This window comes from Natrix helvetica, assembly GCF_964273705.1.
Source record: "Natrix helvetica genome assembly, contig: HAP1_SCAFFOLD_306, whole genome shotgun sequence".
NCBI lineage: Eukaryota > Metazoa > Chordata > Lepidosauria > Squamata > Natricidae > Natrix > Natrix helvetica.
The window spans coordinates 2,925-23,844 of record NW_028113473.1 but is presented as its reverse complement, the minus strand read 5'-3'; the positions used below and the strand labels follow the sequence as shown (position 1 = coordinate 23,844).

Here is a 20,920-nt window from a genome sequence, read left to right as displayed (position 1 = left end):
AAGACCCCTGCAGAGTTGTGGGTGGAGAGGAAAGATAATTATCTAGTTAATTTGACTGACAAAGCAAGCAATTGAAAAAGGATTTAGGAATTAATGTGAGCGCAATTAGTGCAATAGTGGAAATTGCTTTCAAGATTTTTATGATTCCTGTTTATAAACAGACTTAAAACAGACTGAAAGCACATAAATCGGAATCAACTATGACAAAGCTTTTTTCTTATATTATTTATGTATAAGAGGGAGTGGAAAACTGTATGGCAATAGCACAATTTAAAAGGCAATATTGAAATTTAGCTTCATTAAAAGACAGATTATTTATTTAACTTATTTGCCACCTGCCCATATATCCATACATCTCAAACAAGTGATTCTGAGCGGGAAACAATCATAAAATCAATTAAAAACTCAATTAAAAAAACAATTAAATGCATCCAATAGGCAAGAAATATTATAGTCTGTAGATCTAAGCATGACTAGGAAACAGGGCCCTTCTTCCATATTCTGGACACCAAGCCTGGGCAAATAACTAAATGTTCAATGCCTTCCAAAAGGCCAACAAGGTTGAGGCCATTCTAATCTTGGGTGAGAGGATTTTCCAGAGGGCAGGTACTATTGCAAAGAAGGCATGTTTTCTGTGTCTCATCAGCCAATACTCCTGACGGATGGGACCTGGAGCATGCCTATATTGCTTGACTGGATTAGATGGGTAGAAGCCACTGAGAGAAAAGATTCCCTCGGGTAATCTGATCCCAATCATGCGTTTATTTTTAGGGAGCTTTGACTAGCTAGGAAGGGCACAAATCTAACACAGAAGTTGCCAAAATAACAGCTACAAGCTACAGCCTGTCCACTGCCTAAGGGGCAATGGAATTGCACTCCTCCCAAATAATTGTGTAGCCCTATAGTCTCCACTGGCCCTGCATCAAGGCTGCAGTCCAACTCAGAGTGAATCTGAGCAATTGTATCTTACAGATGTCCAATACATTTCTCACAGTGATTCTGAAAATGAACCCCACAATTATTCCCTCCAAGAAGGTTCTGGGTCACCTGAAACAGAGCCGCTGGATAGCTATTTGAAAATGCACTAAGGGTGGAGAAATAATTATATTTCAGTACCCTTACCACCACAAGATAGATTTAATTGCGCTCTAGCTTGTTCAGTCATCTTCCCTCTTTTGTCAGTTGCCAGGGGTTGTATAGGCATCTCTTACCCTCTTTAACTCCATTAACTCCTCTGTATACTAAGGAGAGTTCTGATCCAAGGATGCGGAGAGGATGCTCAGGTGTGAACCAGTCCAAAATAAAAAAAGTCTCCAATTTCAGGCAGGCATCAACGCTCCAGCCAAACCATGTAGCAAACTTGGAACAACCCCCAGCTGCCTCTGGAACCCAGTGAATTTCATCAGTTATCCGGGCAAATTACTGCAGAGGAGGGTGGCGCCAGAGAACTGGAATTTCACCAGGAAATGATCTGATCATGTTGGGAGAAAAAATATATCTCCCAAATTCAGAATACTATGCCACTGCTGGTCAGACGTATGACTATTATGCATCGGACCCTCAATGATTTGGTACAGGCCCATGGCTATCATGGTGGCCATTAATTCTCAAGCTACCTCTGACTCCAGTCCGGAGAATACAAGACAAAGTTCCCCAACATCATAAGCCTGAGGGATTCTACCACAACCTAAACACGGAGTCAAGAAGCTGAGGCAGAAAGGTTGCTATACAGCAGAGAGGCAGGTACAATAACAACAATCCCAATGAATCTCTCTTAGGGTCCAATATAACAAATAAGGTCTTATGCCCAACAATCAAGTCTCTCAACAGTCTCAGATGACTACTTCCATCCCACTTCCCCTACTCTGGGGTCTTGGCTGGTGCCACATTTGGAACCCAGATGGACATATCTCAGAAAGGGGAACCTTTCCCTCCTCTCCCTGACAGATTTTGGTAATACATGCCAGGTCAGCCTTCTAATGCCGTATCAAGAATTATGGAAGAAGGAAATTATGATGTAACTTTAGAGAAAGAAAGTAAAATATAAATGCGCATATACTGTTGTCAAAAAGACTGGAAGCTGCTTCTCTTTATCTTTCCTTTAGTTTAGTTTTCTATTTTGTTACTTATTCACCATTCTTTACTTTTTTATTTTTTAATATTGCTTTTATCTTGTTAAAATTTCATACACATACGTAAATGCACACAAACACACCACACATGACATTTTAACAACAACAACAACAACAACAACAACAATAATAAAAATAATAATAAAAATAATAAATTATTTCGTGGAGACTTGAGCAACTTGAAGAACCTAAGGCAAGGTCAGCTAAAGAACAAGCAGGTCAAAAGCAGCCTGGAAGCAAGATACTATTTGGAGAATAAGGAGATTGTGGTAATAATTGAAGAGCTGAAGCAGAGGGTTGTTGCCATTGCTAAAAAGATTAAACGGTATGAAAATCGAGTAACTCAGTTCAAGGAAAACTCAGTTCAGAGCAAATCAGCACCAGTTTTATAAGAGCTTAGAAAGTGAAGATGGAGTAACAACAAATGAAAAGCCTGATAAAGAGAAAGCTCTGAAATTCTGGAAGAATTTGTGGGAAAACAAGAAGCACAACAGAAATGCAAAATGGATCAAGCAGGTTGAGGATTCTATTAAAGTGCATAAAATGGAAGATGTGAAAATAACAAAAGAAATGGTGCAAAGGCAGTCAAGAAAAGTGAAGAATTGGAGTGCACCTGGACCAGATGAGCTACATGATTTCTGGCTAAAGGCACTTACAAGTATGCACAAAATATTGGCAGCCCAAATGAACCAGATCTTAAAAACACCTGACAATGATGAATAGATGACAACTGGAAGGACATTTTTGATCCAAAAAGATAAAGTAAAAGGAAAGGACCCTGGAAACTATAGGCCAATCACCTGTTTGCCAACAACATACAAGCTCCTTACTGATATCATTGCAAACCAAATTTACGGATATTTGGAAAGAAATGACTTGCTTCCTATAGAACAGAAAGGATGCTGTAAAAATTCAAGTGGAACAAAGGACCAACTGCTGATTGACAAGCTAATCCTAAAGAATTCAAAGAAAAGACGAACCAAGCTGTTCATGGCTTGGATAGACTATAAGAAAATGTTTGATTCAGTTCCCCACAGCTAGATCAAGAAATGCCTGAAAATCTTTGGCATTAGCAGCAACATACAAAAATTCATGGAAACTTCAATGAACCTCTGGAAAACGAAGCTTATGGCTAATGGAGAAGAACTGGGTGAAGTTGAAATTAAACGAGGCATTTTCCAGGGTGATTCCCTTTCACCCCTACTTTTTATACTCTCAATGCTACCACTGACAACCATTTTGAAGAAGGTGAACTGTGGATACGAACTTGCAAAGAAAGGACTGAAAATTTCACACTTGGTGTACATGGATGATTTGAAGCTGTTTGGTAAAACAAAAGCTGAACTGAATTTATTAATTGAAAGCATAAAAGAATTTAGCCAAGACATTGGTATGAAGTTTGGAATTGACAAATGTGCAACAGTGGCAACCAAGGCAGGCAAGGTCCTAGAAGATGATAGAATACAACTTGAAAATGAAGAAATGATAAAGGCAGTAAAACCAGAAGAAGGCTACAAGTACTTGGGGATTTTAGAGGCCTCTGACTTAATGCATAATGAAGTCAAGGAATTAACCTCAGCCAAGTACATTTGACAAATTCGCAAGATATTAAAGTCCAAACTGAGTGGAGGAAACATCATAAAAGCCATAAATACCTGAGCTATACCTGTAATTCGATTAAGATTATTCACTGAAAATTATGCCAAAAGTTTGGATTTGAGTACAGCAAAAACCACTGGGACCATCAGGTTGAAAAGGTTTTAGAGAATGAGAAAGGCAAAATCTTGTGGAACATCAGAATCCAGACTGACAGGCACTTGGCCTACAACACACCTGACATAACAATAATTGAAAAAAAGTATTTCATTGACATTGCAATACCTGGTGATGCACAAATTGAAGATAAACAGCAAGAAAAAATCACAAAATACTGAGACTTGCAAATTGAGGTTGAGCGACTGTGGAAAAAGAAATCATGTGTTGTCCCAATTGTAATTGGAGCCCTTGGAGCAATACCTAAAGGGCTACCTCGCTATTTGAAAATTCTAAATTTACCTGACTTGAACATTCTGACTCTATAAAAAACTACCCTACTTGGAACAACTTATATCCTCCGACGTTACCTTAACAGTTCCTAGGTCCTTGGTTAGGACTCGAGCTGTTAGGCTACCAACCAGCCACAAAGGCTGTGAATCTCACCAAAGATTAACCACATAATAATAATAGTAATAATAATAATGAGGAATAGAAGGAACAGAAGGAATAGAACTGGGAAATGGAAATATAGTGAAAGCATTAGCAAAGGATGATGGTTACAAGTACCTAGGCATATTGGAAGCAGATAACATCTTGAATGGAAAAGTCAAAGAGTCAACGCAAAAGGAATACATCAGGAGGGTCCACAAAATATTAAAATCAAACCTGAATGCCGGACACATAATTAAAGCCATTAATACATGGGCAGTTCCAGTGATACTCTACTCAGCTGGAATCATCAACTGGACTCTGGCTGAACTGGAAAACTTGGACTGGAAAACACGCAAACTTTTGAATATGTACCACGCTTTACATCCACGAAGTGACATCGACAGGTTGTACCTGCCAAGAAAAATAGGGGGCAGGGGGATATTGCAAATCCATCAAACTGTAGAAGAAGAAAAATGAGGTTTGAATGATTATGTGAACCAAAGTACAGAAAAATTGCTGCAGACTGTGAAAACGGAGAATGGCATAAAAACAACAGAAACAAAGGCAGAATATAAGGAAGAACAGCTGGATGACAGATGAAATAGATGGAAAACCAAAGCTTTGCATGGACAGCACTTGAAAAACATTGAAGGAAAATGTGATGACAACTTGACATGGACATCGCTTAAGATGGGAATTATCAAGAAAGAAACGGAAGGTTTAATATTGGCTGCTCAAGAACAAGCACTACAAACTAATGCCATGAAAGTGAAGATACAAAAATCCACTGCCAATCCAAAGTGCCGACTTTGCAATAACAAAGTCGAAACTGTTTCACATTTAATATGTGAATGCAGCAAAATTGCACCAACTGATTACAAAGCTAGATATGACCGAGTTGCTAAATTAATCCACTGGTCATTATGCAAAAAATATGAATTACCTGTATCCAGAAAGTCATGGAAACATAAAGTGGAAAAAGTTATCGAAAATGAGAAGGTGAAGATCTTGTGGGACTTTCAAATACAAACGATTCGTCATTTGGAGCACAACACGCCAGATATCATGGTTGTAGAGGGCCGAAGTGTACAGTTTATTGATATCGCTATTCCTGGAGATGCCAGAGTCGAAGAAAAAGAACTAGAAAAAATAATGAAATATCGCGACCTGGCCATCGAAACTACACGGCTATGGATGAAACATGTAACAGTGATACCCATTGTCATCAGGTTACTTGGCACCATGTCCAAGAATTTTACAAGATACATCAACAAATTGCAGCTTCCTGCAATAACACCAGCGGAACTGCAAAAAACTGCGCTACTCGGAACATCTTATATTTTAAGAAGGTACTTGGTTGATACATAGGACGCTGGCAGCAAACCGTATTAACCATTAGCACCAGTCACTGGTATTTGTAATGTATTTTTGAATGTTCAGTTGACTGAGATTCATGTTTAATGAGTAAAGTATATAATAATAATATTAATAATAATATTATTATTAATAATAATAATAATAATAATAATAATAATAATAATAATAATAATAATAATAATAATAATAATACATTTAAAACAGTTAAAACTTGACAAAATCACCATCAGTCAAATGCAAAAAGCTGCACTGCTTCGAACTGCACGTATATTACGAAAATACGTTACAACGTCCTAGGCCCCTGGGTGGGGCCCGACTAGTAATCAATGCCAAATCCGGCGAAACAACTGGCCGCTGTGATACAATCATATAATAACAACCACCACCACCACCACCACCACCACCACCACCACCACTGGTCATTATGTAAAAAATATGACTTACCTGTATCCAAAAAGTCATGAGAGCACAAAGTGGAAAAAGTTACCAAAAATAAGAAAGTGAAGATCTTGTGGGACTTTTGAATACAGACAGATCGTCATTTGGAACACAACACGCCAGATATCACAGTTGTAGAGGGCCGAAGCATACAGTTTATTGATATCGCTGTATCAGGAGATGCCAGAGTCGAAGAAAAAGAACTAGGAAAAATCACGAAATATTGCGACTTGGCCATCGAAACTACACGGCTCTGGATGAAACATGTAACAGTGATACCCATTGTCATCGGGGCACTTGATACCATGTCCAAGAATTTTACAAAACACAAAAAGAAATTGCAGCTTCCTGAAATGACACCAGCAGAACTGCAAAAACTCTGCTACTAGGAACATCATATATTTTAAGAAGATACTTGGTTGATACCTAGGACAAGGTTGTCCTAGGTTGATACCTAGGGCAATCCGTATCAACCATTAGCACCAGTCAATGGTATTTGTGAAACATCTTTAAATATTCACTTGACTGAGTTTCATGTTTAATGAATAAAAGAAATAATAATAATAAAGGTAGGACGTAGAAGCTCGAAATTTAAGCTGAGAATAAACATATATAAAGGATAGGATGGCAGTATGTTGGGCAGTGTCAGGCATGCCTCCTTCAATATCCAAGAAAGAAAAACCTCAACTCCATGTTAATAGAGATAAAGTACTTTTACTAGATATGAAGTGAAAGCAGCTAAAAGGAAAGCAAGATCTGAGCCAGAAAGGTGGGAACATATACATATCAAACGTTTACCCAGCACCCTCCCCCCAATTCCCCAACCCAGTGTCCAATCTGCAACTCCCTAAGGTGTCATGTGGGGTGCATCTTCAAACAGCCTCATCAAGTTGATATGTGAGACGGTTGTTCTTGACCAAGTCCAAATATCAGCCACCAGCATGCGCAGAAGATGGTGAGAACAAGACTCCTCCAGTACAATATTATTCCCTTCCCCAATACCATCCCTCCCCCGTTCCTATGGCAGCCGATAGTAAGCATGTGTAGCAAAGCAGCCCTAAGCAAGTAACCAAACCAGAGGCTGACAGGCAGTATGTTGATTAAATATCTTCAATCTTGTTTTTGTTTTGCAATGCAAAACAAAGTTTAAGCACTGTACAAGTAGTCCTCGACTTACGAAATTACAATGGTGCTGAATGAAGGGACTTATTACCTGCTGCCTAAACTTGAGCCATTGCAGTAGCTCTGTAGTCATATAATTGTTGCAATCTGGACTGTTGGCAACCTGTTTGTACTTATGATGGGTTGCCAAGCCCTCTGCGATCATGTAATCACCAAATATGCACAGACTCTGCAAAACTGTTGTACAAAAGCACTTTTGTTAGGCGCTGCTTCTATTTGACACACTGTGTTGTTGTTGTACCCCCACTCCCCCACCCCCGGCTTGCCTTAGAATGAGTCTCTGTCCCTCTTCTGCTCATGTTCTTGGTTTGCCCTCTTGCCATCTTGGTTGCCCCTTGGAGGAATCTACAAGCTTTGGGATAGCAGTGATCCAATCTTAAATCGGTCCATACTTCTGCCATTTTTGGTCTACTTCTAAGCCGGGCCAGTACAACCACAACACAGTCTGTCAAATAGGAGCAGCGCCTAACAAAAGTGCTTTTGTACAGCAGTGCAAAAGCTTTTGCAAAAGCTTTTGCATATAATCACCATTTGCAATCTTCCTTGCTGGTTTCCTCAGAAAGTGTCAGGCCTGAAAGACCAGGTCCACAAATGAAGGTTCCATTTAACTGCTTTATTACTAAAAGACTAAGTACAGGAATCTTCAGTCAGCCCTTGGTTATGGTTAGATAAGGGCCAATGGCTATCAAGAGGAGGTTGGACCTAGCTAATTTATGGCTTTTTATATATTATATAATGATTCTAGGCAGAATCCTAGAATCTTTTTCATTCTTTGCCTTGGCTCTGGCACTCCTCCTACAGAAAGTCAGTAGGAAAGTCACTACAAGGCTTCCTCTGGTTCCTGGGGGGCTGGTTGAAAAAGGTTTATTGAGATCCATTTTGGGATGGACCTTTCCTTTTCCAGCCAGCCTCTGAGGGGGAGGGCAAGCTTTTCTTTATTTCAGAAACATTGGATTTGCTAGAAAGTGAGCAAAAGTTAATGAATGATGAAACCATGAGACAAGTTGCCCATTTTCATTTGAAAAATTGGGTCCTTACCTACATGACACACACTGTTGCTGTACACAATTTTTCAAAGATACAGGGCTGGAAGGGACCTTAGAGGTCTTCTAGTCCAATATGTATACAGAACAGCCTCAATAGAGTTCAAATTATTTTGACTTGCATTCCTTATAGGTTATTGGAAGTGAAATTTAGTATGCAACTATTCCGTATTAAAGTAAATAGTTAAAAATTAAAATTTGGCAACACCAATTTTGATAAGCGAGTTAGGTACATTTCTTTTGTTTCTTTTTCAGATGGTAAATGTCTGTTAAATTTCTTCCAGGTGGCATTTTCCAAATGGCAGATAGCATTTTCCAGAGTCCAGATTTTCCAGATGGCATTCAGATGGCAATACATTTTCCAGATGGCAAAATATTTTAGTAAAATCTTCCTGAGGACTTCTATCACTTTTTAATCAGTAGAGTGCCTTTGGCTCTATATCTTTGCTTATCTCAGCAATAGGCCTTGCATATACAATAATAAATAATAGGATGCTAGCAGCTTGGAGAACTGTTGATAAAAGAGGTGGGTTCTACACCTGGAAGGCCTTGCATTTTTCTTTTATGTGTGTCGGATAGGTAGAAGAGAAATCTCTAATTTCATAGATGGAAAATGGACAGAAGAGTAGGAGAGTCTTTATTTTCATTTCTGTTTTAAATAAGGGCACTCTTGTAGCATGTCTCTTGAGTTCTTGTTTTGATGCATTCAGGAGTCCTGGGATGTAAATGAGCATTAGAATTTGTCAACCTAATAGAGGTTATCAGACTATAATTGAATCAACATAATCAGATAATTGTGGCTTGTATCAGGAGTTGTTATCAAGTAATATGCTACAAGAATTAACATTCCACTAATCTTAGTAATGTGATAAAAGACTTAAACATCAATTCTTGGGAGCCCTAAGTATTTACTTTTTTATAAACAACCTCTATGCATTATCTGATTATTCATTGCTCTAGCCTTGGGTTATTCCAGTTGGTCTAGGCTAAAGATAAATAATCCTGTTACATATCTACATTAGGTTTGGTGAAAATAATCAAACAATTCTAGATTAAGATTAATCTAAAATTGCCTAACTGAGAAGAGATACAGAACAATTATTGATCCAGAGATACAATTCCATGAGCATTGGAAAATATTTGAAGCGTAGAACTAAAATGTAGCTTCTACTAGTAATTTTTTTGAGGGGTGGGGAGGGAAAGAATCTTAGCTTTTGGAAATTTATACACTCGAGCTATTTGAGGAGATTTGAAGGTTTCCATTAATATTTAAAAATTATTACAGTTATTATACTACATTATATTGCCTTATGTTTACAATATTTTGTACTACAGATGCAAAATGAATACACAAGAATCTCTGATATATGCTGTTACATGTACTAATTAAAATGCTTTTTTTGTCTCCATTATGTCCTTAAGCTAAACCACAAGTTGTGAACGCATACATATCTAAATTTTTAATGTATTCGTATTGCTAGAAAGGAAGAGTGTGTGTATAACAAAGTTGAAATACTTTCAAATTAAAAAGATTTAATCTTGAAAAAATCTGAAAACTAGTGGCAAGCAGTACTTGAAAATTAGAGAATCTATTCTCAACTGATTGAACAAGCATTTCAATTGCCAGTTTTGGCTGACTTTAAATGGACCAGCTCCCTGTGTCAGCAGCATAGGGTTACCAGGGTAACGGTGGCTGTTCAAAGAAGAATGTAGCTGAGCGGGCAAGTTTTTGATCTGTAAGTTGAGGGAAAGAATTTGATGTGATCATCCATTAGCTCTTCTACAGTAATCACACACATTCAAGTACTAAACACTATATTAGTGGTGTGTAGTAGCCTATAATTCTGTTGCGTTTATATGAGGGTTTTAGTTACTTCATTTTTAGAAGCTAAAGAGTTTATAATAAGCAATTCTTCATTTTTAGTTTTGAGGCACAGTAGTGAGACACTGCTATATTCAGTATCTAACTGTAGCATTTAATTTGCAGTTGCAGGGATAAAATACCTCTCCAGCTCTGGATTTCATAATTTGCCCTCTTTCAGTAAGAAGAAACATTCAGAACTGTTTTCAGGGGAAATAATCTACCTACCCTCAGTACTGTAGATCCTTTTCTTTGTAGTGTTAATATTACTGGTTATTCATTTTACCTTTCAGGTTATTTGATTTTCTGGAACAATAATTCCAATTTGCAAAAAGGCAACATTTTTTTCTCTTCTCTACCAGGAAAAGGTAGGCAGGATTTAGACCACACATGGGCAACCTTCACATGCCCTCAGAGACTTTGAATATGCCTTGCCATGAATGCCGAAGCCCTGAATTCATCTCCAAACTATTTGCTATTTAGAAAATTGTGAGAGGGGACTAGGATAATGCCTGGGTAAACAATATACAGGAATGACCTTTCTCTTCACAGTTCATACCGAATTTGGAAGCTGTTAATCTGTAAAGATATAGGGGATTTTTCATAACCCATTAAATTTGTTCAGCTAATTGAAGTTGATCGGAGCACATTATTGCTTCTTTTTTCCTGTCCTATGCAACTTCTTAATCATAGTCAGTAACTTTTGCAGGAAAGCCATCCTAATGTGATATTCTCAGAAATTTTTTCAACAACTAAGTTCAAAAGTGGCAATACTCTTCTGCTTCTTCACAGTCCAACGTTCACTTCCATAGACTGACATGGGAAAACCACTGAATGAATCTGATCTTTGTAGGTATTGACACATCCTGACATTTTAATATTTTTTCCTCAGGCCTTCATTTCTATTCTAGCAAGTACTAGTGTGCGGAATATTTATTGACTGTTTCTTCCTATATTGTTTATAGTCAATTCTAAAAGGCAGGAGCTGTCCATCAGTTCAGTTGCAATTAGTTTTATATTTTTATATAAATATAAATTGTTTATATTTATTATTATATACCATAGTTTTATATTCAGTTGCAATTCTTTATATTTACTTTTAATTCCATATTTCACTGGACTCCTTGACTTTCATTAAAAGAATTTCTGCGTCATTTGCATTTTCAATTCTCAGCATAGTGCAGGTTATTGTTTCATTCTCCAAGTTTTTAAACCACATTCATTTTCCAATCTAGTTTATCTTATATTCAGCATACAGCCTGTCTGTTTTGCTATCTTCTGTTCAGATTAAGGCATTTGTACCTATGTACTACATTTGCATGAAGACAATGAAATATATTGGGAAATCACATGTTATACTAATCCAAAGTTTGTTAAATTATTTCTGGGATCAAATACCATGGAAAAACTTTTTTTTCCATTCAATCGTGTCTGATTCTCAGAGACTGCCTGGACAGGACCCAGCAGTTTTCTTGGCAAAGTGGTTTGCCATCGCTCCTTGCTAGGTTTGAGAGAAAGTGACTTGTTCAAGGTCACCCAACTGGCTTTGTACCCAAGGTGGGACTAGAATTCATGGTCCTCCAATTTCTAGCCTGATTCTTAAATCACTATGCCAAATTGGCTATTTAGTATATGTTTCTTCAAATATAAACATAAATATGTTTTTTTCAAGCTTGTCTCCCCCCCCCCAAATAAAAATTAAACCGTGCCTAATTTATGACAGTGATTATGTGCACACAATACGCGAGGTCAAAGTTATATTAAACTAAACTATATTACAGCTTAGCATAATACAAGAATCTGTGACTCATTTTTTAGATTTGAAAAGGGAGAAATATAGCCAATTATAATGGAAGAGTGGTCAGATGATATTTTAACTAACACTAGTACTATAGCTTGAAAATATATTTATCTAAAAGAGAAGGAAATGGTATTGGAAAACCAGTCTTACCAAAGATTAGATTGCAGCTAGTTCATGTGAGGAAGATTAAATTAGAAGCAATTTGATAATTCTGGACAGGAAGGCAGTTGGTAATTAATACCTTCAAACATAATAAACTCATAAGAAATAAATGCTTCTTTAAATATGCTGAATAAAAAGATACTTGGGAATCAAAAGGTAGTAGGTGTCATAAATTGCAAGATACTATATCAAAGCAGGTTATTTTTTATCAGATATGTAAGTTGAGGATATTTTTCCTTATTTCTGAAATTTGTTTTTGTCAAAACAAATACTGGACTGAAGCAAAAAAAAGTATTATACACATATTTATGAGTTTTCTGAATCATCCATTCATAGCATTCACTACCAAAGTGGATATTATGTGAACTGCCATTTAAATACTTTTTTTTTCAAATGTAATGGACTGATGCTCTTAAGAGCTATATGTAGTTTTTAAAAAATAAATGCTATAGGTACCAACCTGTTTCCACAAGTTTGACTATGCTGGAATAATGCAGGAAGTGTGAAAAATAGTTGAATAATTATTTGAATAATTTCTATATTTTGTTGTATCAGCAGTGTCAGGACTGCCATCTCACTATGCCATGCTTTGCTTACTGCCATTCTACTACATGCAGTGGGGGGAAGGAACTGCGGGGTTGGATAAGGGAAAGAGGAATCAAAACTAAGCATCTTGCTGTCCCGTGAGAGCTGCTGGCAGTTCCAAGGTCACACTGTGGAATGCAGCACCATCCAGCCTGCGAAGACAGGGACTGTTATCCAATCAATTTCTTTGAATCCAATTGGAGACCTAGAGATAACAATGGGGGAAGGTTATGCTTTGGATGTTAAAATCTCAGATCCTACTTTGCATCTTTGTAATCACTTGGCTTTAGTGAAGTGTACTTTCACTAACAATGGATTTGAGAGTCTTTCTTTTCTATTTGACCATGTTGGGACGATTGACACAGAGCTTCTAATGTTTGATGAAGTTATGAATTATGAAAAAGATCTCAGAAAGATTCTGACTTTATATGTGATACGATGTTGTTTCATGATTTCAGCTTTCTACCTTCAAAATGTTGAATTGCTCTTTTTATAAATGGGCAAATTCCTTTAAACCTCCTTTTTAACAACATTTTCAGGATTATACTAAGGTGTTGGGGGATGTAGTCTTGACTTTTCTGAGCTTTTTATTGTTGTGGTATTTAAAGAATGTTTTCATAAGGTTCCAAACTAAATTTAGTCTCTTTCATGTTCTGAAAACAATCAACTGTAGCATTCTGTTATAAAACTTAACAAAAAAATTTTTTTATAAAAAAAAAAATTCTTCATGCTACTTTTAAGCTGGTCTTTATAGCATTAGATATTAAAAAAATAATAGTTGAATTTAATGTTAACATATTTCTCTCCTCCTCCCTTGATACTGATATCAATAGATTTTTCTAATGCAAGAATTTGATATTTAAAAATAGATAATTTCATTTCTATTCCTCCAATCTGGTTCGGCAGGGCAGGATGGGCATGCATTGGCTAAGGAGTACTGGTTGACAAGGACCAAGAAGAGTCCTTCCTTTTCCACTATAACACCCGCCATATGGAGATTAGACCCTGACTCTGCAGTCTATTTGTAGCCCAGTAAAGACCAGTTTCTGTGCCCAGGCCTAGGACCCTGAGTGTGTGTGAAAGAGCATGTCTCCTGGATGTATTAGCACTGCTGACTGTTGTTTTTCTCAGCTGCTATGTATTATAATTTTTGAATTCAAAATATCATTGTTTTTATACCGTGTTTCCCCCAAAATACGACCTGTCCCGAAACTAAAGCCTTGCCACCTTTTTCGCATGGGCAAAAATATAAGCCCACCCCCGAAAATAAACTCCCTGGACAACACCCCCAACCTTCGGCCAGGCAGAGCACCACTCACTGACCTAGCATTATCCCGAAAGCGACAAGTCGCAGGAGCGGGGGGGAGCGCTCATGTTGCTTGCCGCCTTTGGGATACCGCTAAGTTGGGGAGTGGTGGTCTGCCTGGCTGGAGGGGAAAGTTGCCGGGTGGCTGCTCTCTTGTAAACTGGCTCCCGAAGAGCCGGGCACAGCCTCAGGGACGAAGCAGCCACGAGGTAACCATGCTTACCAGCAGCTGCAAATCCCCTCTCCAGCCGGGCAGAGCGCCATTAACTGACCTAGGGGGTACCCTAAGGTGCCAAGCCATGTGGCGCTCTGCCCACCCCCCAGCTCCCGCGGCTTGGCACATTCGGGATACCCCCTAGGTCAGTGCAAGGAGCTCTGCCTGGCTGGAGAGGGGAGCTGCGCGAGCGCCTGTTCCACCCGCAGCCTCACCAAGCCCTTGTGCAGCTCTCCCAGGGCACCGCCGCTGCCCGCTGCTGCCCTACTCCGAGCATAACTTCCAAACTCCAGAACTCGGGGCCGAGTCTTCCAGCATCGGCCACTCTAAGAGTGCTCTCTATGGTGGGCCGGCTGCCGGACAGAGAGTCTTCCAGCAACCGGCCCACCATAGAGAGCACTCCTAGAGCGGCTGATGCTGGAATACTCAATGATGGCGAACCTATGGCACGTGTGCCACAGGTGGCACGCGGAGCCATTTGTCAGGGAGCGCAGGGGGGTCGTGTGCGGGCGTGCCGCACCCATAATGCAATGCACGACCCTCAGTGCCCATGTGCGCACTACAGGCGCGACCCCGACTTCTGGTTTGTTCGGAGGGTCGTTTTGAGCGCTCCGAAGGCATCAGGGAAGCCTCCGGACGATTCCTGAAGCCTTTGGAACGCTTAAAATGACCCTCCGAGCAAACAGGAAGTCATTTCCGGTTTGCTTGGAGGGTCGTTTTGAGCGCTCCGAAGGCTTCAGGGACTGTCTGGAGGCTTCCCTGATGCCTCCGTGGGGGGGGGGGCGGGGGGGCTGTTTTCGCCCTCCCCAGGCTCCTATAAAGCCTCTGGAGTCTGGGGAGGGCGAAAAAAGCATGTAAAATGGGGGGGGTCATGCCTGTAGTGCACGCATGCGCACTGGGGTTTGCGCATTGCATTATGGGTGCGGCACGCCCGCACACGACCCCCCTGCACTCCCCCCACTTATGGCACGCGAGCCAAAAAGTTTGCCATTGCTGTACTAGATGGTACCGGATGACAGGAATTGCAGTCCAATATCTTGAGGGATGAGTGTTGACCGCTGTAGCAGAATGTAGAGGAATCAACACTACATACCTAGCTTTTAATAGCATGACATGTTGATTGTGCAGTGCTATTTACTATACAGAAGTCAAGATTGCTGAATGCAAAATACCTATAACTTTTCTTATATATGCTCTATTATTAGACAAGAGCCATGGTGGTGCAGTAGTTAGAATACAGTATTGCAGGCTAATTCTGCCAACTGCCAGAAGTTCTATCATAAGGTTGACTGAGCCTTCCATCCTTCCAAGGTCGGTAAAATGAGGACCCAGATTGTTGGGGGCAATATGCTGTAAACAGCTTAGAGAGGGCAATAAAGCACTATGAAGCGGTATACAAGTCTAAGTGTTATTGCTATTCAAATGGATGTGCAAAAGTTATAATCTAACATACTTCAACAGAAGATGAGTGGAGTGTCTTCTGTTGTACACTGAATTCAAAAAGTAGTTTTTTGTTATATATAAAAAAGAAACATATACTCTATAGTAGCTGTTCATTAGGAATAATTAGTAATGGTTCAGAACACAATAGTAACCAGTTTTATTTTAGAGGCAGTTTTTTATTTAAAGCTGTTGTCTTAATTCATTTTACAGTTTGTTCAAACTTATATTCATAGGTCCAGCAACTATCTGGAAAGAAAACACAATGTTTTGAAGTATGAAAGGATTACTGCTGCTATACCAGAGGCTACGAATATTAATGGCCAAATCTAGGTGAGTATATCTACTTTCAGTGAGATGTTTCTCTATCAGAATCTGAAATCATCTTGTATATGAATTATAAGGTATACAATTGTTACTATATTTCTTGTTCTGTACATAGATAGAATGTAAGTAACCTGCCCCAAAACAACAGAGCAACAGTTTTTTATTGTGCTTTTTAATTAGCTAAAAATAAAAATTGTGGTTTTCCAGCTTTACTTTTTGTGGCAAGTAAACACCTTTGCCAGTTTACTAATGTATTCTAGCTATAACCTTTTTTTAGAAAGCAATACTCCCATTACCTTTCTACCAGAACATGTATGTATCTTAACATGTCTCCACCCCTTTCCCCATCTTTAGAAAACATTCTACCAAGGTATATACATTGATCTATTTGCTCTAATTTTTCATTATTTATGTAAAACCTGCAGCATTTGCTTTACTTTTCCATTTTAAGGTTTGTACTCTTTGTTGCATCAAGCAGTCTAACATTTGTTGCAAATTGGCAGTTGGTCTTACCTGAACTGCTATTTTAGGAGTTGGGACAGGAGGCTCCAGTAGTGGTATTATCACGTCCAATTGGCCACGAGACTGGGATGAAGTTGAAGCCACGCCTCTGTGCTCCACTTCCAGTTTCATCGAAGCGAGCCTGAAAACAAGGCACAAAGGAGAAATCTCACTCCCCACCAGCTATCTAGCTAACATAGGGCGGGATCTGGAGCCTCCTGTCCCAATTCCTAAAATAGCAGTTTGGGTAAGACCAACTGCTATTTTCCGGAGTGAGGAATAAGAATCTCCAGTAGTGGGACCTACCCAAGCTATAGTCCCATGGGGTGGGAAACTAACGATCTGCTAGGACCTGGCAACCAAATGCTGCATCAGCCGATGCGAACGCATCCAACCTGTAATGCCGAATAAATGGTGACTGGGAAGCCCATGTCACCACCCTGCAAATGTCCTCTATTGGTGCCTGGGAAGCCCAAGCCGCCGAGGTAGACGCACTCCTGGTAGAATGTGCCGTGATACCGACCGGATGTGCAGGAGTTTCTTCTTATTCTTGTCCTCCACGAGGATCGGGTGAAGGGAGGCTCCAAAGAGAGAACCCCCTGTGTAGTCGGCCGACGCCAGTTGCCACTTCGACTTGTTGTCTGCCTGCCAACCCCGGAGCCAAAGAAGGCGACAAGAGGTAACTGACGACGCCAGAGCCCTGGAAGCGAACTTCATTGCATTCAACGCGGCATCAGCCAAAAACTGTGCCACCGCCATCAACTTGTTTAAGTCCTGGTGAAGACACATATCCTTTGGAGGGACGTGCTCCTGGATCTTCTCCATCCACAGGATAGCCATGCGGTTGAAGAAGGATGCAGACGCCGCTGTCTTGATGGCCCAGGCTGCAGACTGGAACGTCTTCCTCAGCGTCATCTCCGCCTTCCTGTCATCCGCCTTCAGGTTGTCAGCCACATCCTTGGCTACCAGAGAGGTGGGAGACGCCAAAGCGACCACAGGAGGGTCCACAGTGGGCAGCTGTAAGGCCTGGGAAAAATCTGGCTCGATATTATAGAAACGCTCATCATTGCTGCCAGGGTTTGGAAAAGCCGCAGGCTTCTTCTACTGCTTCTTCACCACCTCCAAAAACAGGTGAGGAGCAGGAATCTCCTCCTTAGCAGACTTGGGTTCAGAAAAAAACGGGCCCTCGGGCTTTTTCACTGTAACCTCCTTCCTTAGCTCCATCCTTAGCTCCTTCCTTAGCCCCCTCGCCCCGTCCAAGCTGAGCAGTTGTACATGCCTTGCGCAGAAGGGATCAGAATAAATTTGGAGGAAAAAAGCCAGCAAAAGCTGTAGGCTCCGGCTTTGAATCTTCCTCATCCTCAGAAAGGTCTGGGTCCCTCTGGGCCTTATCCCCTGACATTGAACCTTCACTAGCCAGGGAAGGAGATACGGGGTGGCTCACGGGCTGGAGGAAGGATGTCCCTGAGAGGAGCTGGCCCTAGGGGCCTTGCCCTTATCCAGTGCTGAGGACCAAGCGGCCCGTTGCTGCAAGCCTGCAGCAATGCCAGAAGAGATGACCCTCCCAATAAGATTCTGCAACCCTCTGGGAAGATCATCCACATCCAATGAATCCCAGCAGGAATTCACTGGAGCCTGGGATGCCCAAGCTTGGGGGGGGGGGGCAAGGCAGGCCTAGGCGAAGCCTGATCCCTAGGTGGGTCCACCTGCATACAGGAATCCTCCATGTCCAGATCCTGGTCTTCCAAGGAAAGGGGTGGAGAAAGGGAAATCTCCCCAAAGTACCTCCCTAGGGAATCTGGAGAACTTGGGAGGGAAACAGGCTGAGGCGCACCCCCCAATGGTGATCTAGATCGGGGAGGAGAAGCACTGAGTCTGCCCTGCTGGGCTCTTAATTTCTCTGCCCTAGAAAAGGTCTTAGAGAGGGCCTTATGTCTCCTAAGCTCATCCCTCTGGGTGGCACGTGAGGGACGAGAGGCAGCTGCAGCCCTTTGTGCCCTAGCTGAGGCAGTGGGGCCCTGTCTGGAAGATGGGCCCTCCCCAGGAGAAAGTGGGGGAGAAGGGGACTTTCCCACCTCTTCCGCTATCTTGCCACGTGGCAATACTCATGGCCCTCCTTGCGAAGCCTCCTCGACGCTCCCTCAGCTCCACTCTTCGGCTGCAGCAAGGCAAAAGGAAAGGAAGGACAGCCCCAATGCTAATGCCGAGGTTGGTGAAGTCTAGGGGCTGCTGTCCAAATGCCCAAGCATCCTTTACACCACTCCGCGGCTCTCCAGCATCCTCAAACACTCTTCGTGCTCTTCCCAGTGCCCTGTCTTCGCCGCAGCTCGATTCCAGCCACCAAAAACACTTTGAAGCCGTTCGGAGCAACGAGAGGCTGTGAGGCTGGAAATCCCGAGCCCGCAAACCTCTCGATCGCTCAGGGACAAGGGACTGTCGTCGCCACATGGCTCGCGCGGCTCAAAATGGCCACCGTATTGGCGACCAAACCTTCACAGCCCCCAACAAGAAGGCACTCTCCCTAGTGGCCAGCAATGGAAACCACAGTCAGGCAACTTACTGGCAGGAGAAGGGAGCTGTTTCCCAAGGAGGCTGCAGAGGCAAGGAGGGTCCAGTAGTGATAAAGATCAGGAGTCAAAATTTTATGTCTCGTCTCTGGCCGGACTGAGATGAAACCGGAAGTCAAGGGTGGAGCACAGAGGCGTGGCTTCAGCTTCATCCCAGTCTCGTGGCCAATTGGGCGTGATAATACCACTACTGGAGCCTCCTGTCCCTCACTCCAGAAAACATTCAGTTTCATTAAATTCTGCTCAGTACTTTCCCAGGCATACTTAATAGACTAAGTTTCATACAATTTATTCAATCATCCTTGTTACTTTCCTTTTGTATGTAGAAACATCAACATCATTATCAAATGAGTTATTATTAAAAAATACAATATTTTAGAAATATGGAATTCCATGTTCATTATTCAGGCATTAGATATCATATATTTAAGACAGTTTACATTTGATCTCTTCATACTGCTTTTATAATATCTATCATGTGTTCTTGAATACGTTGCAATTATTTGCACTTCATTTTTCATTCTCTGTATTGCATTTGTCTTTAAAACAATTCTCTTTTCTTTGCTATAGTAATCACACGGTCTTCTAAAGAAGTCATGGGTAGCTGTTGTAGCTGTCCTGATAAAGAAGCAGTCCCTGATAACCATCAGAACAAATTTAAGGTACAATTCTACATGGAAACTTTTGAGTGCAAAGTTCTGGTTTGGGATTGACAAGGGGGAAAATTTAATTGTAAGGAATGATGGAGATTTTTGAAGCAATTTTAAAAAACTGACTCAATTTTCAAGTTGATTCTTAAATTGAGAGCTAAGTAAGGTTGAGATACAGTGCTAGGCAGTCTGTATTTGCTATACTTTGGACTATAACTCCCATCAATGCAGAACTAATGCTCATAAATTTTGAGCACTGTAAATAAAATAATTACAAAATATCATACTCCATTATTTGTGCTACTTAGTGTATGTGTCTATTTACCACATGGTTTATTTGGATATTTTCTTTTGTAACATTTTCAGATTAGGAACAGTTGATATCATAATTCATATCATCAAATCTTTGGAATAAATTATATCTACTTAAACCTGCTGCAATGGATGATTGAAAGATGTGAAATATATTTTGTTGCATGCAGAAACATTTTCATATTCTGGGAACAAATAAAATACCAATTATCTATGTATTATTCTTACAATTATGCTAGGTTAATAAATACTTGCTCAATTATATTTAGTAAAGTATATGGTTGTGTATAAATAAATATGAGTTTATCTAGCAGTTTTTAATAAATACTTGCTCAATTATATTTAGTAAAGTATATGGATGTGTATAAATAAATATGAGTTTGATTGTGTGAATCATGTTTATTTTCTGAAAAATGTATTTTCTAGGTTATTAATGTGGATGACGATGGTAATGAATTGGGTTCTGGTATAATGGAACTTACAGATACAGAATTAATCTTGTATACCCGTAAACGGGATTCTGTCAAGTGGCACTACCTCTGTCTGCGCCGTTATGGCTATGATTCCAATCTTTTCTCATTTGAAAGTGGTCGAAGATGTCAAACTGGACCAGGTATGTATAAATAGTTCCCTATTTCATAAGTCTGTTAAATGGAACTCATATATAATGTAAAGCTAGTAGTATTGGTAAGATATGAAGACTTAGAAATATATAGTATTAACCAACCTGGATCAACTGTACTTAGTTAATCCCTGTTATGGATACCATTATTCTCTCCATCTTCTGAAGTGCTTTGACAAGTTCAAAGCCCTACTGACTACCAACTGGCAAGGC

The 20,920-nt window shown here is 40.3% G+C and overlaps 1 long non-coding RNA gene across 2 annotated transcripts in view; it reads left to right on the top strand.

Annotated features, from left to right (window-relative positions):
• LOC309382388 overlaps positions 1 to 20,693 on the top strand; it is a 33,213-nt gene extending 12,520 nt beyond the window's left edge. Inside the window, exons 1-4 of one of the 2 annotated variants that reach the window (XR_014173666.1) lie at positions 8,775 to 8,885; positions 15,965 to 16,061; positions 19,694 to 19,785; positions 20,512 to 20,693. This is a non-coding gene — a long non-coding RNA (uncharacterized lncRNA). Of the gene's footprint in view, positions 1 to 8,774; positions 8,886 to 15,964; positions 16,062 to 19,693; positions 19,786 to 20,511 lie in introns of those variants that run through there. The other variant, XR_014173665.1, reaches the window with a different exon arrangement.
• Positions 20,694 to 20,920: the final 227 nt, after the last annotated feature.